General features: G+C 45.1%; 1 protein-coding gene across 1 annotated transcript in view; it reads left to right on the top strand.

Annotated features, from left to right (window-relative positions):
• Positions 1 to 23,190, top strand: part of LOC142590127 (uncharacterized) — a 76,156-nt gene extending 52,966 nt beyond the window's left edge. The window contains exons 6-13 of the transcript XR_012830042.1: positions 4,076 to 4,220; positions 8,348 to 8,501; positions 10,811 to 10,919; positions 13,865 to 14,016; positions 17,575 to 17,728; positions 19,117 to 19,270; positions 20,783 to 20,994; positions 22,535 to 23,190. The gene's annotated coding sequence lies outside the window, so the exon portion shown is untranslated. The remainder of the gene's footprint in view (positions 1 to 4,075; positions 4,221 to 8,347; positions 8,502 to 10,810; positions 10,920 to 13,864; positions 14,017 to 17,574; positions 17,729 to 19,116; positions 19,271 to 20,782; positions 20,995 to 22,534) is intronic.
• The last annotated feature ends 227 nt before the right edge of the window (positions 23,191 to 23,417 follow it).

Genomic DNA, 23,417 nt, shown 5'->3' with positions numbered 1-23,417 from the left:
GCGGTGAATTCTATAGAGACGACGACGAAAAAAAGTCGAGCCTAACGCACTATGAATACATGATTTCTATGTGACACCGAGGTGTCGTAAATTTCATATTTGCTAACTCTTTTCGGCGAATATATGTTGGGAACCAAAGAGGTTGCCACAGAAAATTATTTTCACAATAAGAGCGAACTCTTGCTTATTGACAAATGGGGTTAATTTTTTCGGCACGAAGTTCTTGTGGGTGGAAATTCTCCGAATGTGTAGCTACATCAATAAATAATGCTGCCGGAGAAGCTGAAGAAGGCGAAAAGAGAAAACCCAGGCCATAGTGGAATTTGTAGGCTATGGACGAGGTCATGGGAACATGCAAATCACACTAGCCACTGAAGACGACTTGTTTGAACCAATGGCTTTGTGAAATACAACGTCATTCTCCCTGTTTTTGGCTTGCTACCACCGGTATCGCGATACCGTTATGCCACGTGCTCTTCCTTCTTTCTTCGTCTGCGTCAATGGCTTCGGCCGGTAACGCGCAGTTCTCATTTGCAGCGTTTACGCTTACAACGAGCCGAAACTCTAGCAGTTGAAAGAACCACGGAAGAGTTGCCCATTGATGGTCACCACATAGGCCGATATAATTTCCCGCGAGTTCAATTGGGCCACACTTTAATTTCATTTGCCAGTGTTTGGACACCGATAACGACAGTCCAACTAATAACACAATCAAGAATGCGCTCTCCAATGCAGCAGGGTTTGCTTAAGGGAAGAAAGCTGAATATAAGAATGTGTGTGACGAATACAAAAAAAAAAGAACGACGCCACACGAGGAATGGGTACCACATACGCTACATCGACTGTTGGGTAGCAAAGCTGGTGACGCATAGCAACAAAGGAGACAACCTAAATAACTTGATTGCGAGTTATCTGAATTACACGTTTTAAGAAGACTGAAAAACAGATCGAGTAACCATAGTTTTAACTGTCTACAATGATCTCGCAAGCTTATGAAACTACTTACACATACCAAGTAGACTGTGCTGACGGAAGGATATTCAACATGGAAAGCACAGTTCCTTCAATAAAGCAAACCTTTCTATACTTCCTCTGCGGGCTTCCCCAACCATTGGATAGGCACAATATGGAAAAATATCGCCACCTCAGTAGTTTATATTATAACTATTGTGTGACCTACGTGCGCGGGACACGTTTTTGGCAGAGCCCAGATTAAAGCAATTTCTTGTCAAAAAATAGTCTCCAATCCACGATGTGAAGGTTGCTGTACCGCGAAGCTCTAAACGACAACTAGAACGGCCACACATTGCGACCTAGGCCGAAATTATTCATGTGGTGACATTCACACACACTTTACCTTATTATTAGTCCAAGAGGTTTCGACGGCCTGCGACTTGGCTAGTGCCGCACTTCGTGCACCTACAAGGAGCGGAACAGTGAGGAGAGAAATTCGCCGCACCTCGTATGCACGCTTTTCAGGAGTCCCGTCACAGCGCAGATAACTGGCTAGGCGGGTTCTTCTCTTACGCACAAAATTGTAGTTACGCCACTCCCTTTTTCTTAGGCTGCAGTCAAGCTGCCGTCGCCGTGGTGCCTTCCTTAATAGTAATATTTACCGGGAAAGGTTTGCGGGAAGCGCTACGTGCTTGGCATTGCATGTAGACGAAGGAGCGCCTTATCATCAAGTGGATCAAGTGCTTGTAATGAACTTCTTCTTTATTGAAACGTATGCTGTTCTGCATGTCGTATGCAGGATTCCAAAGAATGTATAATGTATGCTCTGTTCGCTTCGCTTTGCTGAGTACTTGTAGTCTCCACCTTACGGGGGTATGAGCCATTTCATTTGGGGATTTCAGCCATAGATGATAGTTTTCTGTAGGCGTTACGCCATAGACAGCTTCATTTTAGGTCCTTCTTACGTAAGAACTGTTCGTGAACAGAAAGGCCAGAAAATGATGACGTTGGACATATTGTTAGTGATGTCAGCCGGCCATGTGGCAAACTGCACGCGTGAAAGAAGCACGCGCACGTATTCATCATATTTGTGAACGCGACCTGCCAACAGCGTGAGAGCGAGTCATGACAGAGGGAAAAGAAACGCCTGCATTATGTTGTATTCTAACGTCGCTTGTGGTGGTGGTGGCGCTTGTTTAACGTGGCCAATCGCTTCGTTCTACATCCACTTTCAGAAGGTGTAATGGAAGCGGATATTTTCCCCTCCATCTTGTCGTTCCGTTAGGGTGCTTGAATTGGAATGAGAAATCTATCCTTAATCTTTATTTGCGACAGCAACGGCGAACGCGAAACTCAATTTACTGTTTCGATTCACCCCGTCACGCCGTCTTCAATACCGTCTCAGGATGTCAGACTTCAGGCCTACAAATCGCTTATCAGGCCTAAAGTCGATTGTGCATCACCTATCTGGAACCCATATGAAAGATATCTCGTTAGCACAGTTGAGAACATCCAAAATCGTGCAGCAAAATAAATTCCTTCATCCTACTCATAAGACGTGAGCAAATCATTCTTAAAAGAGAAATCTGAGTAACAGTCCCACTCACACCGCCGTAAGATAGCCAGAGTTCGTCCCTTTCGTAAGAATTCTACAGTTCACTTAATCGTATGCCATACACCATTCCACGCACCAGAATAACACAACACACTGGTCAACCGCTCCAAGTTTTAGAACTACGCTCGCACACAGTTTACCTTCTCTACTTCATTATTTTCTCCAACTTGAAGAGATTGGAATGCCCTTCACCCTCAGGTTGTATCTACAAATAATCACACAACCATTGGAAACGCACATTAGCTTGGAGTCCGCTCCGTAATATTATTATATTCCAAGAATGGGCCTGCGTTGTGGAATGCTGGAGGCCGGGACAGAGTGCCCTATTCTCTACCGGAGTTGCTCGTACCACGGTATCGAGAACCGGTTCAAAGTGAGCAAACCATACTGGAACCCAGGTTACCACTACTGTATAGCCTACGCGTTAAAGCCGAACTATACGCACAATTCAGAGTCAGGATTTTGTTTAGGGTTATCGGCGACAGCGACCCCTACGAAATCGATGTGCCCCCCCCTGACGGACTGGAAATGGAACGCGTGCCCTGATTGGCCAATGTGTCCAGACAGCTGAGCCAACTCGGGCCACTAATGCCCATCGGCAGTGAGCTAGAATACGAAACAAACGCCCTCCGCCTCCCACGATCGCAGCAAGAACATATTGGTAAGCCACGAGAATGGTGATAATCACAACATGTTCATTGCTTATGTAGCTTCTATTTTGCCATATTAATTATCCTTTCTTGTACAAATTATTCGTCTAAAGGGCGTTTTCGTTTGTATGCAAGGTATCTGCCTTTTTAGAAATGTTCCACTAGTTGTTATGAATTATCCATTGGTGATGTTTGTTCTGTTTTGTCAAAATTACTAGTTTTTTTCTTCTAATTTACAATTTGTCGGGAGTATGTATTTGTTGATACAGGGTATCTACCGCATTTCAAATGTCCCGTTTACTGTCACCTTCAATTGTCGTTGCATGATGTACCCCACCCCTTATGCAACAGCCCTGATAAAGAGGCCTTTATGGAAATAAACTGACCTGACCTGATGCAGTGGAGCCGGGCCTGATTTTACGCTTCAACCTAGCCATTAAGGACTAGAATTTTCACTCGTCTACTTGCAGTAATGCACGTACATTTAGTAACCTGTGGCGCTTGCCACTATAAGTTATAACGCAGCATGGACGTTTGGTAATTAGCGCGCATCTTAGTCAGATCCCATATGACAAGACTAGGCCTCTTTGATAATGCAGCCGTTGAGACCCTGACTACGAAAGGCACTGTTTTCCAGCGTAGAGCGCTGTGAATTGCAGGATTTCGGGCAGTCGATGATTCCCACTGTGGTGGACGACTGCAACGCGATGTCCATTGCTATGGACAAATTGCTCTTCACAGATTGGCGGTCCCTTCTGCCGGGACCATCTGCTGTCGCAAACAGAATAGTTCGGAGGCCGATGATCCAATAAGTTTCTCTTCTTTGTTTTTGTTTTCCATTATCTTTTGTTGCCAGACTGCGTCGAACCAAGGAGTACCAATTTTACTCGGGCAGCTCCCGCTGTATCGGTGAGCCCTCGGACAAGGAGAGGACTGCTGCACTTGTATGCTTGGCTACAGAAGGATTTGGTGCCTTGCTGACCAACACTGAGTTCCCAAAGGTGCGCTTGCTGAAACATTGCCTCGTGGCAGCACATCGTGCTTTGACTGACGTCACAGACAACACACACGCACACACGATGAGAGGGAAACGCGAAGCATTGTGCGTTACTGTTAAACCTGCCTCTGCAATCTTCGCGCTTATGTGTTGCGCGGAATGCTATGGCGATTGCAACAACAAGATAAGAGTAGCCTAACTAGTCCTACGTTTGTTTCTATGTTGCACCAGTATGTCGACTATTAGATGCTCGCTGGCTATTAGTTTGGCCTATGCAAATCGGGCAAAACTATGCTCTTGTAAAAAAAATACGGCGGACCTCTTGTCGGTTTAAATCGGAACTGGTATCTTTGACCCGTATTATTTCAAGTAAAAGCGAAGAAAAGCCTGTAAATGTGATCCCTCAGCTGACCCCAAGAGATTTAATACAGTTATTGGTAGTTCCCGTTTATTATATTCAGCATATTTTTTTTAACGTTAACAGCACAGCGCGTGGCGAATGGTCTCGTCGGTATCACTTGTCGTAGAAATGCGGCAAAGTGCAAAAAACGAAAAGAAGTCGGTTATTTTCTTACATCCCCATCATGAATCGTACTCCTCCTTGTAGCATGCCAGAGAGCAATAACGGCGAGATTAAAATGAAGAAGATATTTTGGATCCGTGACAGTCTTATTGTAGAAGAGCAGTACGGATATTAGATTTCTCTGGAGCCAAAATATTTGCCTCTGGTCGTATGACGATAGACGTATTTGTCGTACGTCCACCCGAATGACCCACTGGATATGGAACTTGGGAGGTAAGAAAGAGGGCACGGATTTTATTTTTTTCGCATTGACTCTGTTTTGACGGGAATCAAAAGCAAAGCAGTATAGAACAATTCCGCTCATCCGGAGTTGGGATTATGACTGATTCAGCAGGTAAATAAATGTTACGGCATGGTCGAGAAGACAAATAGCGCTAAAAAGAAAACACACAATGCGGCATTTGTGCGTCTTTCTTTCTTGTGGCGGAGCCGAACGTTTCAGGATTAACGCTCACAAAGACGGTCCCCTATGTGCATTGTGTGCGGTCGTGCTGAGCTGCATCGTATGTAATGCGTAAGTTCAGTTACTGTTTATGTGGAGAGACCGCTCACTAGATGTGGGTGAACTCAAACGCCAAATCGGGTGCCTGAGCATCAGTCGTACTGATGTTTCGACTACGAACGAGGTCTGATGCCTCTCAGAAATTTAACAATTTAACAAAGCCGTTGTATTTCATACGGCAGCCAAATTCAAGGCATGTTGCAATCACTAACGCAAGTATCACATTCATTATCCCTAACTCTCTATGTTGTTTCCCTGTGTCCTTCTTGATATTCGGTCCTTTGTGAACAACATTTGTCATATGCTGCACGCTTCCAAGGAACTCAGATTTGGATCTCACCATTGGCCATTCTCCTATGAGCAGGTATTAAACAATTTTTCTTGCGTCATTGGCCGCCATTTGAACAACGATTAGTTCTAGAAGTGGTCGTTATAACGACACGATTATCAGGGTAAACGTAGATGATGGTTGATGCGCTTACAGTAGGAAAAATTTAAAAAACACTGAAACGGGAAATTATATACCGTTTTCTAAGAATTCGCCTGCCGCAAAATATTAGTAACAGTACCATTATTAAAAATTTTAAAAATTCGTGAAAGATGTTCAGAGTTATTTGAAGTCCACACATCGGTGAAGGACAACGCAAGCGTAGAAATCGCAATTGGGTTATGTGTAGTGGTAAAATAAATGACACATTGCCCCTCAGGAGGCACTAACGAAAGCATAGTTGCAATTCGACTGAAGTAAATGTGTTAATGAGATTGACGCAATAGTTGTAACACAAACATGGAGGAACGTGTGTACATAACCTAGATGAATGATGAGGGCATTTGCTTCGAGCTGGCTGATACAGTTCCTAAAGTAAGTGAAATCTCCTTAAAAAAGACGAAATGATAATTATAGGATTCGCCGAAGGAGTATACGTTTAAAAATCAAGTTTCGTTTCTCAATCTCTGCTATTTCACATTTGCTGCTTCTCTTTATGCCGACGCCTATGGTTAATTATTGTCAGTACAGATTGTACGAATCTTGCAAAAAGGTGTCACGGCCTGTTTGCTACAAAAACATTAAATATTTAACACCCTCATTTCCACTGCCCGCTTTCACTATAGGTCGCTACCGCGTAATTTCGCAAATTTTAATGTTCGGTGATTGACATCTTTGCAATACGATGTGTCACTTCACTGTTCAGGCATAAACATGAACAGCCGTCGTAAACACCCAACGGCTTTTTTTTGCATAGTATTTTCCCGTACCCTTGTCCTGCAGCAGCTTATTATGGTCCTCAGCTAAGTGGTGATTCTTGGCTGGAGACTGTTTATATACCGTTATTTATCTATATATTTGGCTTTCTATGGAGCCTCTCTGTGCAGTTCATGGACCAGGGACCTTCGCCTGACGAGAACTGCCACCAGAGCTCTGATATGCTCAACTGACAGGGCGACAGCTCCTGCTTTTCATTCAACGACAAAGTTTTAATGATGATAAATGATGTCGTTGCGCGAGAATATTGTTGTAGAGAAAAATACTGATATTAGATTTCTCTGGGACCAAAATGTCGTATGTCGTCGTATGCAGGTATCTTTATTCTGAAGCACTTAATTATGATTTTTCTTATGCCCACCCGAGTGACCCACTTGATAAGGAGCTGTGAAGCCGATAACGTGGGCGCACATTCAAAATTTCCTTGGCAATTTCCGCATTTTCATGGGACTCGAAAGCAGCGGAAACGGAACCTAAAATGCCCATTGGCTGCGACGCCACGTCACGCTCGATGTCGAAATCCCGTGCTAACCGCGCGTTCCTTTTTTGCGCAAGCACTCGCTTACCGGTGCGCCGTTGATTTCTCACATTGTCGCTGTCCCCAAGCCAGCCATTAGCTGGTCTTGATGTTTGGAATGCTCTTTTGAGAGCGCCGCTCTGACTTGTGCAAGGCACGCCAAGTCGGTAATTTTGACTTCTTTCTCCCTTTCAACGCGAAAGTTTTGGAACACGTAAAACACACACGCACACACGCAAAAAAATGCAGTGAGTTGGAAACAGTTCAATGTGATGTTTTCTAATGCCATGTACGGTTTGCTAATGGAGCCTATGATTTTATCCAAGTTATAAATTTAAGCAATTACTTTTACTGGTCACCTGATAAATCATAGAAGAATTCAGCAGCGTGTGCAAGGCAACTGATAAAAACACAATTGGTCGCATTGTCGTATCGCGTATCCCAAAACAGCTTTCCATGCCTTAGGAAACATGGTGTAGAAACGTCACAGGCCCATACTATGATGTGTTTACGCAGTAATTGCGCTAATGCAGCCCATATTCGAGGAAAATGACTTATTATCTGTGACATTTGGCGACTAGCGAGCACCGGTGAAATACTTAGAGGGAAATAGTTAAATAGCTAAAGCGCGTATTATCATTAAAGAGAAATACCGGTAGAAAGAACTAACGCCGATATCGGTACTAGAGAGCACTCATGACGGAGCTCCTCATTTTACGCTTAAACCTCGTCGTTCAGAAAACGACTACGGTTCTCACTCATAGGCTTGCAGTAATGCTCGTACATCGAGAAGCCTGAGGCGCTTCCCACTGCAACTTATCGCACAGTTGCGACTCTTGGTGATTTGCACGGATCTTTGAGCTGCGACGTAACACAAACATGAAGGAACGTGTCTACATAACCTAGATGAATGATGAGGGAATATGCTTCGAGGTGGCTGAACTCCGTGATTGGAGGATGTCTTCGCATATATTTAGGATGTAGCAGCTAGCACGACTGGGTCTCTTTGGTAATCCATCTATGACAGACCCACACTACACGAGGCACTGTTTTCAGCCCATGAGCCCTGCGCATTGCTGGGTTTCGCGCAGTCGAAGATTCCGAATGTAGTGGACGATGGTGACGTGGTGTGCTTTGCAATCGCTCTTCTCAAATGTTAGTGGTCTCTCGTGTCAGGTCCTGCTGCTGTCGCATCCAGAATACTTCAAAGCCGAAAAGCCTAATATAGTGTCTTTTTTTATTTTGCCACTATCTTCTGTTGCCAGATGCGCAGAGTCAAGGAGTATCCATCTCACCCGGAAACCACCTGCTTTATTGGTGAGCCCTCGAGCAGCAGCCAAAAGCACAGGAATTCTGCACTTTTATGTTTGGCTGCGCAGGGGCTTCGGTGCCTTGCTGACCAACACTGAGATCCCAGAGGTACGCTTGCTGAACGGTGACTCGTAGGAAAGCTTCGGAGTGCGCACGCATGCGCGCGCACGAACGAACAGCAGGGAAGCAGGATGTGTTGTGCTATCCGATTAACCGTGTACGTTTATTCTTCGCACTAATGTTCAGCGATGAATGCTAGATAGACGACGAAAAAAAACGTGGTGAATATAAAATTATGAGTGCATAGTAGAGAAAAATCCAACGCGACATGAGGAATAGTTGCGTGTGTTTCAATGTCGCGCCAATGTGTCGGCCGTTTCATAGTTGCTAAATTTTTTCGGTGTTTATATTCGGAACCAAATGGGGTTGTCCGTTCCACTCCTATGGGTATAATCGTCTATAACTGGAACGAAAATCTGCTGGCACCCTCCGATAGAGAAATTACGTCAATAAATAGTGCTGCAGGAGATGCTCAAGAAAGCGAAAAGAGAACACCCAACGCACTGCTGAATTTGTAAGCTATTATAAGTATGGGAGTAGGAATTTCGCTAGACACGTGATCAAACATACCAGTTGAATCCACCAGCGTTTGCAAACCGACTAAGAAAAACACTTGTTCCCCGCGTTTTCGTTTCTCACAGCCACTTCTTTTGAACAACTCGGCCTGTCTTATTTAGGAAACACGGTATAGTAGTAAGTCGACAATGCCATAGGGTGATGTGGTTATGCACTAATTGCTATAGTGCAGTTGATATTCGGCGAAACTGACGTCCTATTTGCGACATTAGCCATTTAACGAGCACCATTGTACTACTTGAAGCCAAATGACTAAGTAGGTACAAGTTCGTGTTAATATTGTAAAGGAAAAAACGCCAATTACGGGACTAAGGAGTACTCACGACGGAGCACTAAAATCTTGTGTCCACCAGCCTACTCTCATTCTTAGCATCGTTTTCATTCGAAGCCATGTAGCAGAAAGCTCACAAACACGCGTTATTTCGTGCTACGGCTGTGACTTCGCGCAGCGCGACGGGTTCAAGGGCTCGAACTACGGATCCGCCCATCACTCTACGATTTCATCGTAAACAGCAGTGGAGAGGGCAGAAAGAAGGAAACGGCAAAGATTTAATTGGTGCTTTATTCCACGTGACTCTGACATTGCTTCACTGCTCGCATCGAACCCAAACGCGGCTCACAGCTGGAAAGCGATCACCATTATCTATCTGGCGTATTTGCTTTTCCCAATTATTTTCATATAAAACAGGCTTCCAGGGAAGAAATGTCACGTGCTTTTTTTTTTCATTAGAAGCTGAAAAAGAAGCTGTAAGGCTGAGAATGAAAACTATATATGAAGACGGCTGGTCCGAAGATGTCTGAATAAGTTCTCCGCTTAAGTACACCGTTTTACAGTGGAGCTGTTAGCCTCTAGTTTGTCGGGACCTTTTCGCCGGCTCAGGCTCATTCAAAAACAGTAGCGTCACCTAGCAGCCGCGACCTCTCAGACAGACCTTGCACAGCAGCAGGAAAAGAGGGCTTACGGGCTGACTGCTGAACAGAGAACAGTTGCAGGTGTGACGTGTGGTTTTTTCAAGAAGTAAGCCAACCACAGATTTCAGTGCCGTTGCGGCGATGCTATGGCTAGGCCACGTATACGTAAGTCTGAAGAACAACGTCAGCACGAACAACGGCCGAGGGAAAAGTAACGCCTGCAGTTTGTGGTCTAACATCCGACGGAACGTCAGAACGTCAGACGTTTCATTGTATTTAAAGAATAAACTGAACTGAACGTCCCCTGCGGAGGTGGGGGTGCTTGTCTAACGTCGGTTCTGCTTGTGTACAGGTGGAATGGAAGCGCATTTTCTTTCCCTGCACCATGTCGTTCCAGTAGGGCGGATCAATTGAAGTATAAAAACAAATTTGGATGTTTCTCACGAAGGGAGCGGAGAACTGGAAAATAGATTTATTCTTTCACTTCACCCCGTTACGCCTTCAATATCATGCCGTTGAGGTGGCCCTCATTTTTCGCTTCAACCATGACGTTAAGGGAACGACCAGGACTCTCGTTCGCGCACTTGCAGTAATGCGAATACATTTAGCAGCATACTTATAGCAGACCCGGACTACGAGAGGTGCTGCTTTCATCCGATGAGCGCTGTGTATTGCAGGGTGTCGGGCAGTCCAAGATTCCATAACTGTAGTTGATGACGGCAAAGCGGTGTGCAGGTAAATGAGAAAATAGCTCTTCAAAGGTTGGCAGTCTCTGCTGTCAGGCCCTGCTGCTGTCGCAAAAGGAATATTTAAAAGCCCCAATTCTAAATAAGGGGCCTTCTCTTTCTCCCCACTATCCTTCGTTGCAGACTGCGCCGAGCCAAGGAGTACCAGCCAGAGGCACCGGGCTCCTGAGCATCTACGGGTGGTTGGAGAGGGGTTTTGGTGCCTTGCCGACCTCGTCTGAAGTCTCAAAAGGTATACTTGCTGAACGTCGCCTCGCGTCAACTGATCGTGTTTGCAGAACGGTGTAAGGATAGACATACGCAAACGCGCGCGCACGCACACACGGATACACGGAAACACGAAGTGGTGTGCTTTCATGTTAACCCTGCCTTTGTATTCTTCGCGTTAGTGTTTAGCGCTGAATCCTATAGGGACGAAGACAATGAAAAGAAGTTAAGCCAGGCATGCTATTCTTTGGTTTGTGTCCATGTCGCACCAATATGTCGGTGGTTCGATGCTTGCTAAGTTTAATTGCGGCGTACGTGTAGCCGGAACCAAACAATTCGCCACAAAACCGGTGAGCAAAAGGAAGAGTTTTCATCTCGTTAATGAAGAAATGGGGTTGTTCTTACGGCACGAAATTGCAATGTGTGGTGGCGTTTACCGCTGGGACGAATATGTTTTCGCCCTCTTTATAGGAACTACATCAATTCAAAATGCAGCCAGAGAGGCTGAAGGAAGCGAAAAGATGAATGCAACCAAGAGCTGGAATTGTAAGCTATGGACTAGTTCTGGTAGGCCAATGTAGATGAGTTTGTTGAAACCTATGGCTCTGTTAAATTCAACTGTGTCAGTGTGGCTCGTTTTTGGTTCACTAGCACCGCGATCAGGATATGGTTCACGCGCGCTGTTCACTGTTTCATCGTTTGCATCACAGCCTTCGACACTTATCGCGCTGTTCTAAAATGCTGCATCCTCTTACAACCAGCCGAAGCGCTTGCCGCTCCAAGAAGAAAGGAAGAACTGCCAATCGGCCGACACGACATAGGCTCATATTAATTGGCGCGTGATCTATTGCTCCAGAATTTTCTCAATTGCCAGCGTTTGGACAGCGATAACTTCTAACCGTGGTCTCCTAGCTATCAGGACAATCAAGTGGGCGTTGCCCAATGCAGCATAGTCCTCCTAAATAGGAGAAATGTGGTGAATGCACATGTGTGAATACAGACTACAGATGAATTCACTGCACCACGAGAAATGCAGACACCACAAGGCTTACATATACTATCGGGTTTAATTGACAGTTGCGTAGTTGGGCGCGTTGCAACGAAGAACGCTTTGCGACGAAGGCTGAAATTTTTCACGTGGCGACATTCAGATGTACTTTACCTAAGTAGATGTACTTCACTTAGAGAAATAATTAGTGGACGAGATCGAAAACTTCGTCGCGCCTCTTCACTCCTCACTATACTTGGATTTCCCATGACACTGTCACAACCACAAATCAGTCGCCGGGCGGGTTCTTCTTTTAGGTACGAAAGTGTGCTTACGTCACTCCCTGCTCCGTATGCTGCAGTCAAGCTGCGGTCGCCGCGATCGCTCCGGCAGCTTGCGCGACAGAAATCTTTGACGGGGAACCAATGCGCTGAAGGCTACTTTCTTCGCATTGCATGTAGGCGCAGGATCACATTATCTTGAATTAAGTGTTTCGGATGCTTATGTTGAACTTCCGCCTAATTGAAAAGTATGCTGTTTTCTGTGCTGCATGCGTGATTCCCGAGAATGTACGAACTGTTCGCCTCATTTTGCGCAGTGCTTGTAGGCTCTGCCTTACCGGGCTAAGAGCGACTGCATCTGGCAGTGTGGGCCACAGTTTCTGTGGGCCACAGTTTCTGATGCCGCAGTTTTCTTTTGACGTTGCGCCACGAAGAAATCCCGCTATTCTAGCCGTAGACACCTTCCACTAGAAACTTCTTACGCTATGGCCTTTCGTAAAAGTAGCTGCCAGAAACACCTCACGTGGGACATATTGTTAGCGACAGCGGCCGACCATGTGGCAAACTGGACGCGTGGAAAGAACAGCCGCACGTCTATATCATATTTACCATGGCGCCTCGCCATCAGCAAGATGTTCTTCGCAATGGACGTTTACTCTTCTCCACTACTTTGGAAGTGATTGGAAGCTTGTACGTAGATGAGAATATATAGGGTATCCTAGCATAGCCGAGCCGTTCAACAAAAAAATATTTTTCAAAATAGTGGTGCAAGATAAAACTTAACGACCTACGGTGTTTGGTTATCAAAATGGCTGTCGACCGAACACGGTAGCCCTTATAATTGTGTTTGGCACCGTTTCATTTGAATATTCTTTTACCGTTGAACGGCCTGGATAACGCTGCCAGGGGGAACGTATACAGATTAAGAAGGCACATCGCCACCATAGTTGGTGTGATAAATACCTAGAAATTGGCGCCATATTATCTAGATGTCTTCTGTGGATGTGGCTCCAGTACCGGTTGAACTTATAGCTGCAATTTATATTTTGAGCATGGACGACGAAGAATCACAATATTTTACGCGGAACGCCGCAGTTCGCGACTCCAGAATAACTTTGACCACCCAATCTTCGTAACGTTCCTTTACGCCCAGGTTCATCGGTGTTATTCGGTTCCCACCTGCGGCAAGTTGTTTTTTCATCCACTTTAATTTCCATTACTTTATCGTTTCTTTATTTCATTTATTAAGCATAAGTAATTTCCCCTATGTTCTCCTTGGCGTCAGTGTTTGTTGGCTTCTTATGATATGAATAATAAAAATCGGGCCCCTCGGTTAACCCCCTTTCTTCTCGTTATATTTATATATATATATATATATATATATATATATATATATATATATATATATATATATATATATGCATTCCTCCCCACAACTTAGAGAACTATCACTGCATGGAAATTTCCCTGAAGTTTTGAGCTCCGCACACGCTCAGAGTGTAGCTTCGTCGTTTTCTATACATAAGACATCCTGGGAGCTAGTATACTGACGCGCACGATTATGTGGCGCCGAGCAACAAGGAACGTTGTTATTAAGAAAATGTTTCTGTTACCTTTTACATCACGTTGTGTTTGCGGAAGCAAACACCTCAGTGTAGGAGGCATGAGAACAAGTTTGCTAAACCTTTTCTCTCCTGGCAGGCTGCAGCGAAACGAAGGATGTTCCCCTCCCCAGCATTACTCCAGAGGCCGTGTCACGAGCCTCTGGAAGGGTCACTATTCGTGCCCTACAGTAATTCTTCATGCGTGTCCACCACAGCCTCGGTTGGTGCCAAATAACGACGTTCCACAGGGTATGCATGGCTAACGGCAATGTCCTACAAACATGCATGTAGACGCAGAACACACAGAGAAAAAAACACAAATGCATGCGATATTAAAGGGCTAACGGTGATGTCCTACAAACATGCATGAAGGCGCAGAGCAGAGACAGAAAATAAAACCAAATGCATGGGATATAAAAGGGCGGTCTTCTCTCGTTTACCGTACCTAATTATTCTTTGCATTAGCAGCTGGGGCCGAGTTGACAGAGCTTTGCATTCGAGAGCGCTCTTTGTCATTGACTGCATTAATTTTACTAACATGTAGAGCATTACCGTCTGCTGGAATTTTCTCTTCCGCTATGTTGTAGCGCAAGTCCTTTGCGTAATACAAATACTTGTGTTTAGCGCAAAAGTACACCGAAGGGGACAGAAAAAGCAGACACAAAGTGATAAGCGCGTTTCGATGTCGAACCAACAACTCCATATGCACGGAGTTCTGTTGGATGTTTGCATACAGGGAACAAAAGTGCTCCAAACAAATCTAAGAACGGGAAATACAAGATCCTTGTGTCGTTTTGTGACACACCCAGTGTACGGCATGAAATCCTAATATGTGGCAGCTTTAGTCGGTGCAGAAATCTTTAGCCGACACCATTTGGAGGTGTAAGAATGAGTATACAAATATTCTGCAATAAAGAGCGAGGACGATAAAAAAAAACAATCAGGCATTTCGCGAGCGAAATTACTAACCCTGCTGATTCAGATAAACTGCAAGGAGATAAACTGCAAGGAGATCTTCACAATATATCACTCTGGTCTAAAAATTGGCTCATGAAACTTAACGCTAACAAGTGTAAATCAATACGCATATCACGCAAAACCAGCAATAGCAATCAGTGTCGATATGTACTGAATGACACTTCATTAGCATCCGTTAACGCTCACAAATATCTTGGCCTTCACATAACTAATGATCTTTCATGGAATTTGCATACTAATTATATTACTGCTAATGCTAATCGTATGTTAGGATATCTTCGTCGTAACTTTTCTACCGTTCCTACTTCGGTAAAACTAACGCTCTACAAAACCTAGTTCGCTCAAAACTTGAATACGCATCTGCCATTTGGGATAACAATCAAGCATCACTAACCGTAACGCTTGAAGCAATTCAAAATCGAGCAGCTCACTTTATTTTATCTAACTATTCCCGCCATTCCAGTGTTACATGTATGAAAATAACCCTGAATCTGCCAGATCTTTCTTTACGCCGCAAATGTGCTCGTCTTTGCCTATTTCACAAGGTTTATCACTCAAACCAGGTGCTCAAGAATCAACTTATCACCCCACCTTCCTACACTTCATCCCGTTCAGACCACAGATATACGGTTGCCGTCCCATCCTCCCGAACGAACAAGTATCATGATTCTTTTTTACCCCGCACAAGTGTCGACTGGAACCACCTTCCTGCTTCCATCATTCAGATCACAGATGTAACTTCATTCAAAACAGCAGTCTACCACGCTATCGCTTAACGTTGCCTGCATACCATTGTCTGCATATTACATTGCTTTGTATGTACCACTACTTTCTGTAGTGCCTTAGGGCCTTGAAAGTATGTATAATAAATATATATATATATATATATATATATATATATATATATATATATATATATATATATATATATATATTTATTATACATACTTTCAAGGCCCTAAGGCACTACAGAAAGGAGTGGTACATACAAAGCAATGTAATATGCAGACAATGGTATGCAGGCAACGTTAAGCGATAGCGTGGTAGACTGCTGTTTTGAATGAAGTTACATCTGTGATCTGAATGATGGAAGCAGGAAGGTGGTTCCAGTCGACACTATATATATATATATATATATATATATATATCGTACGAGTGGAAACAAACGTGACAGGAAAAAAAACATGGAGTGGTGCATATCGATGAACCGTACACGTGCGCAAAGCATGGTGAAAACATATACTGCAATGATTACACAAATTAACCGAGCTATCGTAACTCCTTTTCAGATAGCGACACTGATGGCTTGCTCACGCAACTTTCCCGTAATTTTGCAATTTCGTAGGCTTCCACAATCTACCTTGTCATCCTGCTTTGAGCTCTATACACAATGCAAGTACTTTCAAACATGCATTTGCAGGAACAATCTCGGCAATGAGTACCCAAACGACCCGAGATTGCCCTAGGGACGTTATATCGATGCTCGTTTGATCTCTCACTGGTGCATCTGCCAGTTTGACCTACATACGTTCTTTCGCACGAAAGCGGAGTGACATAGACAACGTTGTGAGCGCAGGATATAAATTATTTGCGTTGTTGAGTAGAACATGCTAGCCAATTGTTATTCTCTGTATTAACCTGTTTGCATAGCTTTCTGTAGACGGTCAGGGCGAGAGCAAACCACGTCCACCCTCGATTTCACCGCTATTCTTCTGAGATTATGTGAAATGCAATGAACGTATGATACGACAGCAACTTTCTTTGTTCTAGCTGCGGCACTGCTTGCATTCTATCCATATTTACACTTCCTGCTTAAGCCCTCCGTGGCAGAGGTGGTCATAGGCATCGGGGATCCAGAATATGCAGGCGCCTGGCCCCATGTTTAAAACTGGCTTCCACTTCGGGGTCGCATATCTTCGTCCGAAAATTATTGAAATAGGTTGTTACTAATGCGTGTTAGTAATGTGACAAGGGAGATTGGGGAAGCCTGCCGAATTGCAAATTTACAGGAAACGATAAAATTAAGTGAGTTGGAAACTGTTGCATATAATGTTTCCGAACGGGCTGTACAGTTTGGTAATTTACCCTACAATTTTATGCAATTAATAAATTTTAGAAATCATTTTCACTAGTCAGCTGATGAGTCATAGTAGAAGGAATTCAACAGCGTGTACAAGGCGACTGACAAAAATACAATTTGCCGCATTGCCGAATCTCTTATCCCTTTACTTTTTAAGGCTTGGCCTGCCTCAGTTAGGAAACACGGTATAGTAAGGTCACAGGGCCATACGGTGGCGTCGTTACGCCGAAATTACGATGATGCAGTCGGTATGCCCTCTTCAGTATCATTCCGTTAAGCCGCCCCTCATTTTACGCTACAACCTCGCCGTTCGGAAAGGGACTACGGTACTCACTCACGCGCTTGCAGTATTGCGGAATACATTTAGTAGCCTGAGGCGCTTGCCAGTACAACAAGCCGCTCAGTCTCGACGTCTCGTAACTTGCGCGGTTCTCTATGAGGTCCCAGGTCTCAGAGAGCAAGACTGGCCCTCTTCGATAATTCATCCATGACAGACCCGGATTATTTGATGCACAGTTTTCAGCCGATGAGCTCTGTGTATTGCAAGGATTCGTTGCGGTCGAAGATTCCGACAGCAGTGAACAACGGCGACGAAATTGTCCATTGCAATAGGGCAGATTGCCCCTTCAAAGGTTGGCGGTCTCTGCTGTCAGGTCCTGCTACTGTCGCACACAGACTAGTTCGAAAACCGAAGACTCAATAAAGTTTCTTTCCTTTCTTTTTTGATTTCCAATATATCTTGTTGCCAGATGCGCAGACCCGAGGAGTATCCATCTCACCCGGGCACCTCCGGCAGTATTGGTGAGCCCTCGAGCAGCAGCCAGAAGCACCGGACTCCTGCACTTCTACGAGTGCCTGCAGGGTGGATTCGGTGCCTTGCTGACCGACACTGAGATCCCAAAGGTACGCTTGCTGAACGTTGCCTCGAAATTGCAGTGACGTTACTCTTTTTCATAAGCTAGATTCAAGCTGCCATTGCCAAGGCGGCTTGCGCAACAGTAATACTTACCAGAGAACGTATGCGGAGAGCGCTACGTGCTTTGCATTGCATGTAAGCGAAGGAGCGCCTTATCATCACTTATGTGGTTCGAGTGCTTTTACTGTTCTTCATTGAGACTATGCTGCTCCGCATGCCGCACGCGTGCTTGCAAAGCATATACAGGTATGCACTGTCCGCTTCGCGTTGCTGAGTACTTGTAGCCTCTGCCTTGCGGAGGTATGAGCCACTGCACTTGGTGATTTCAGCCATAGATGATAGTTCTCTGTCGGCGTTACGCCATGAAGTTCTGAGATCGTAGCCGTAGACAGCTTCATCTTAGATACTTATTAATGTAGAACAGTTCGTAAAGATAGCGATAGCAGCAGACCATGGGGCAAACTGCACGCGTACAAGGAACACGCGCACGTATTCATCTTATTTGCGAAAGTGACCTAACAACAACGTGTAAGTAATTATGGCAGTAGGAAAAGACGCGCCGGCAGTATGTGCTTGTGTAACATCGCTTCATGGTGGTGGTGCTTGTGTAACGTCGGCAACAGCTTCGCTGTACATGCACTTTCACAGGATGTAATTGATGCAGATTATTCCACTGCATCTTCTCGTTCCGTTGGGGCGCATCAATTGAAATAAGAAGGATATCTTTAAAATTTATTGCGGGAGCAGTGGAGAAACGGAAATTGAATTTACTGTTTTAATTCAGCCCCTTGCGCATTCTTCAATATCATGCAGTTCAGCCACCGCTGATTTTACGCTTCAACCTTGTGGGTAAGGAAAGGACTAGGATTTTAACTCGTGCACTTGCAGTTATGTGCGTACAATTAGGAGCCTGAGGCGCTTGTCACTACAACTTATCACGTAATCTCCACGCTTAGTAATTTGCCTGGACCTTTGGCTTCACGAGAACTCTGAGAGTGGTGTATATCTGTGCATGTGGTCGCGTGATAGTCTCATTGCGAAAGAGCAGTAATGATATAAGATTTCTCTGGGGCCAAAAGTTTTGTCTGTCGTCGTATGCAGGCCTCTTCACTAATCCATCCATGAGGGACCCGGACTAAGGGAGGTGCCCCATCTGGCAATGAGCGCTGTGTATTGCACGGTTTCGGGCAGTCCAGTATTCCGCTGTAATGGATGACGGTGACGTGGTGTGCATTGCTATGGGGAAATTGCTTTTGAAAGCTTGACAATCTCTTCTGTCAGGGCCATCTGCTGTCGCAAACATAATAATTAAAGGCCCGAAACCCAATGAAGTATCTGTTCTTTCATTTTGTCTTCCATTAACTTTCATTGCCAGGATTCACTAAGCCAAGGAGTATTCATTTCACCCGGACACCTCCCGCTGTATTGGTGAGCCCTCGGGCCGCATCCACAAGGAGAAGACTACTGCACTTCCATGTGTGGCTGCAGAGGGACTGGGTGCCTTGCTGATCAACACTGAGGCCCCACAGGTACACTTGCTGTAAGGTGCCTCGTGGCAACACATCGTGTTCGGACTAACAGACAAGACACACGCACACACGGTCAGAGGGAAACGCGAAGCCTTATGCATTCCTTGTAATATGCTTTGTAATATTTGCGTTAAGGTATTGCGCAGAGTGCTTTAGCGACGACAACAAAATGGAAGTTGAGCCGGACTATTCTGACGTGTGTTTATAAGTGGCAGGAACATGTCGGAAATTCGATATTTGCTCGCTATTGGCTTGCCCTTACGCCTACCGAGCACAACTATGCTCGCGGGAAAGTGTACTGCGGGTCTCTTTTTGGTTTAAATTGGAACTGGAACCTTTGAACCGCATAACGTTTCAATAAAACTGATAAAAGTGTAGAAATGTAATCCCTCAGCTGTCCCCTTTAGTTTTAATACATTTACTGGTAGTTTGATTAGGATTAGTTCCCGTTTATTTTCTTCATATTCTTTGAAAGCAAACAGGACAGCGCGTGGGGAATTTCTTCCTTTGTACCAAGTGTCGTGTAAATGCGGGAAAGTGCAAAAAAGAAAACAACAGCATTGTTTATTTGCTTACACCACCGTCATGAATCAGGCTCCTCCTTGTGGCTTGCCCGGGATAAATAACGGTTGATTATATTGATGAAGACGATGTGGTCGCGTGACAGTCTTATTGCAGAAGAGCGCTAATGATATAAGATTTCTCTGGGGCCAAAAGGTTTCTCTGTCGTCGTATGCAGGTACTTTTATCACTTGTGAAACGGTACCCTCTGATTTGTCCTTAGCCCACCAGAGTTACCCGCCTGATATCGAGCTGTGTAGCTATGAACGAGTACACGCATTCAATTTCCGCGGCACTGGCCGCATTTTGGCGGGAATCGAAAGTACTATAGAAAAATTGCACTCATCCGGCGTTGGGATTATCATGACGCGCAGCTTTGGTTCAGCGGCCAAACAAATCTTGTGAATCTTACACTCACTGACACATCCTCAGTGACCAAAGTTGGCGAGAGGTATTTTGAAGAGCGGCAGATACGCAGTCCATTTGCAGCGCAGCCTGCAAAAGCCTCAGGTTGCTGCGCTTGAGGAATCCTTGGGACGTGGGTAAGACTCCGCTCACCATCCCAGAAATGTAAGCGAACTTTTTCCTCATCCTAGGGAGGCACATTCCTAGTGGTGCATACCTTCAGTTACCCCAAGACTCTGGGAGCGGTGGACGTCTGTGCATGTACTTTTGAGGTCTCAGATGACAAGGCTAGGTCTCTTTGATAATCCCTTCAAGACAGACCCGGTCTACGAGAGGCGAGGCTTTCTGCCAGTGAGCGCTGTGTATTGCACTGTAGTGGACGATGCCGACGCGGCATGCATTCCTATGGGGAATTGTTCTTGAAAGATTGACGGTCCCGGCTGTCAGATTCTGCTGCTGTCACAAACAATATAGTTCGAAACCTGAGGACCTAATGCAGTCCCTGCTCTTTCTTTTTGTTTGTTTTCCATTATCTTTCGTCGGCAGACTACGTCGATCCAAGGAGTATCCATTTCGCTCGGGCACCTCCCGCTGTATTGGTAGCCCTCGACCTACATCCACGAGGAGAGCACTACTGCCCTTCCATGAGTGGCTGCGGTGAGGATTTGGTGCCTTCCTGGGCAACACTGAGGTCCCCAAGGTGCACTTGCTGAACGATGCCTTGTGGAACTGGATCGTGTTTGGCATGTCTACAACAGGTACGTCTGCTGGCACGTCTACAGTGACCCAAGTTGACATCAAAGAGCTTCATTGGAGATCAGCACAGACCCGGGGGAGGGGAATTGGCACGTACGCAGTATACACCAAGTCGTCAACTGGTTTCCCGGTATCGGTACCTACTCAATCCCGCATCTAGAGTGACCCATGTGTGCACGAAAGTGGCTCGTCGAATGGCGTCCAATATGTACGCATTGTCACATGATCAGTGACCAACGCTGGTCCGCCGGTTGGTTGCGAACGCTGTTACCGAAGAACAGCGGCTAGCATAGTTAGCTAGCAAATGTCAGGAAATGAAGACACGCTAATTAACTTTTTCAAGAAATTGAAGCTGTTGACTGTGCTAAAATTCAGGGAATATTTCTTCTCTAAATCTTTCCCTCCCCCTTCCCCCAGTGTAAGGTAGCCAACCGGGCTCAGTCCGGGTCAACCTTCCTGCCCTTCATTTATCATTTTCTCTCCCTCGCCCTTTCTCTATCTGGACATTTTCTAGGAACTTAACATAATATTTCCTCTTTTCCAAAGTTCATCCAGCTCTTGACGTAATAAAGAATTGAAGTATCTACTCCTTGTCAGTCAGTTCACATAATCTTAACCGGTATATGCAGGTCTCTCTTCTTTTTAATGCAAGGGAATGTGCGATAAGGAGTAGTTCTTGATCATGTATCAGTATTGGCTATCTACCTGTGAAATGCCGTAATTTGACTTTCGCATTATTTCTGTCGTTTGTATTGTATTTTTGTTATACATATAAAACCTATCTTACGTGCTTTATGCTCAATTGCGCTGGCGGACTATTTGGTGCGAATCCATGAATACTTTGTTTAGCGCAAAACGACAGACACAAGATAGACGACAGGTTGAGAGTAGCGGCAGACGACAGTTGAGAGTAGCACCTTGTCCTGGTCGTCTATCTTGTGTCTGTCGTTTTGCGCTAAACAAAGTATTCGTGCTTTATGCTGTTCCGGTATACATACCGAAATGAAGGTGGCAGGGTTCTTTATGAGGCCTTTGTCATGGATTTTATTTGTCCAACCACATTCTGTTCGAAAAGAAAATACAGTAGTCATCCATTGATTTAATTTTATCAGCCAAAGATGTTAACTTCGTCCTAATGAACGCCTGCGTGAATTTTCTCCTAATAAAATGAATAGAACGATAGCTGAACAATGATATCATTATCGTACATTAAGATGAACAGATTAACAAGAGCCCAAGCATGAAGGCTTGGGGCGCGTGAAAGTTCAAACCTGTCTCGGTTGATAATTACCTACTGCCAAAAGTGGCAGGGAGAGCAATTTTGTTGTGCCTTAAATGCTCTTGTCTTTTTTATTAAGACAGATTCACGTAGATACGAGTCCACCATGCAATGAGACAGGTCAGTTTGACAGTCCACGCTCTCCCACCTCATCCACGGGAGGGAAACAGTGCAGAGGTCATTGTGTACACCTAGTGACCCCGCAGCCTGCTCTGGTGGAAAATAACTTCAGAGCATGTTGTCCTTCTTTTTTTTTCTTCCAGTACCTCTAATTTTCACAGATCTACGGGGGCAGCACGGGGACAATTGGTGCGTCTGCACTACCTTCCCTAGGTGCACGTACCTTGGTACGAGTGAAAGAAACGGGAGGCAGAAACCTCTTCATCTCCCTTTTTGCCATGCACAAGAATCCACCGATCCTGTTTTAATTGGTAACGCCCAGACGGGGGGAGACACCGGACGTCAAGGACCGACGAGGCTTGATGACCGACACACCATTGGTGAAGGCCTTCTTCACCGGCACCTGCATCCTGGTCGACATAACACTCAAGAGCCTGTTGCCAATCATCTCGGGTTCTTCATCGACCCACCGAGCACATGACCTACGGCATCAAGGTTTCAATGCGTGAGAGACTGGCGCACCGACGGATTTCCTCTACTGATGAACCTAAGTCACGCGATGACAAGCACGACTGCGACGAATGTCACGTAGATTGCTGCAGCAGTGCCTTAAAAAAAAGCTCATTTGCTTTGGTAGCTCACTCTCCCTTAAAAGCGGAACGTGATATCTAGCTGCCATTCTCTGTGTTTTGCTTGTGGTTACGGAAACTACGGTAACTGCATGAGCTCGTGTGGACGTGTCTCGATAACGTTTCCATTTCTGTAGAGTAAAATCGTGGCTCGTGGTGTTTCATCTTGCCCTCTACCGTGTGCGTCACGCTATTCTAATGGTACAACTACTACTCATCGAACTTGAAGTAAGAGTTCAATAAAATGAGACAGTAATGCTGCTAGACTACGCGTTTGAAAAACTGTCGCCTTTTATTTTCCCTTGGTTTTCTGTGAACCAATTGACCCTGCATTAGTTGCTGTATCTTCCTTTTGTGTCATTTATGAACAATCATCTTCGTACTAGACGCCTTGCGG

The sequence above is a fragment of the Dermacentor variabilis genome, chromosome 8 (genome assembly GCF_050947875.1).
Source record: "Dermacentor variabilis isolate Ectoservices chromosome 8, ASM5094787v1, whole genome shotgun sequence".
Taxonomy (NCBI): Eukaryota; Metazoa; Arthropoda; class Arachnida; order Ixodida; family Ixodidae; genus Dermacentor; species Dermacentor variabilis.
The sequence above is the reverse complement of the archived record's forward strand: the minus strand, read 5'-3'. Positions and strand labels throughout refer to the sequence as shown.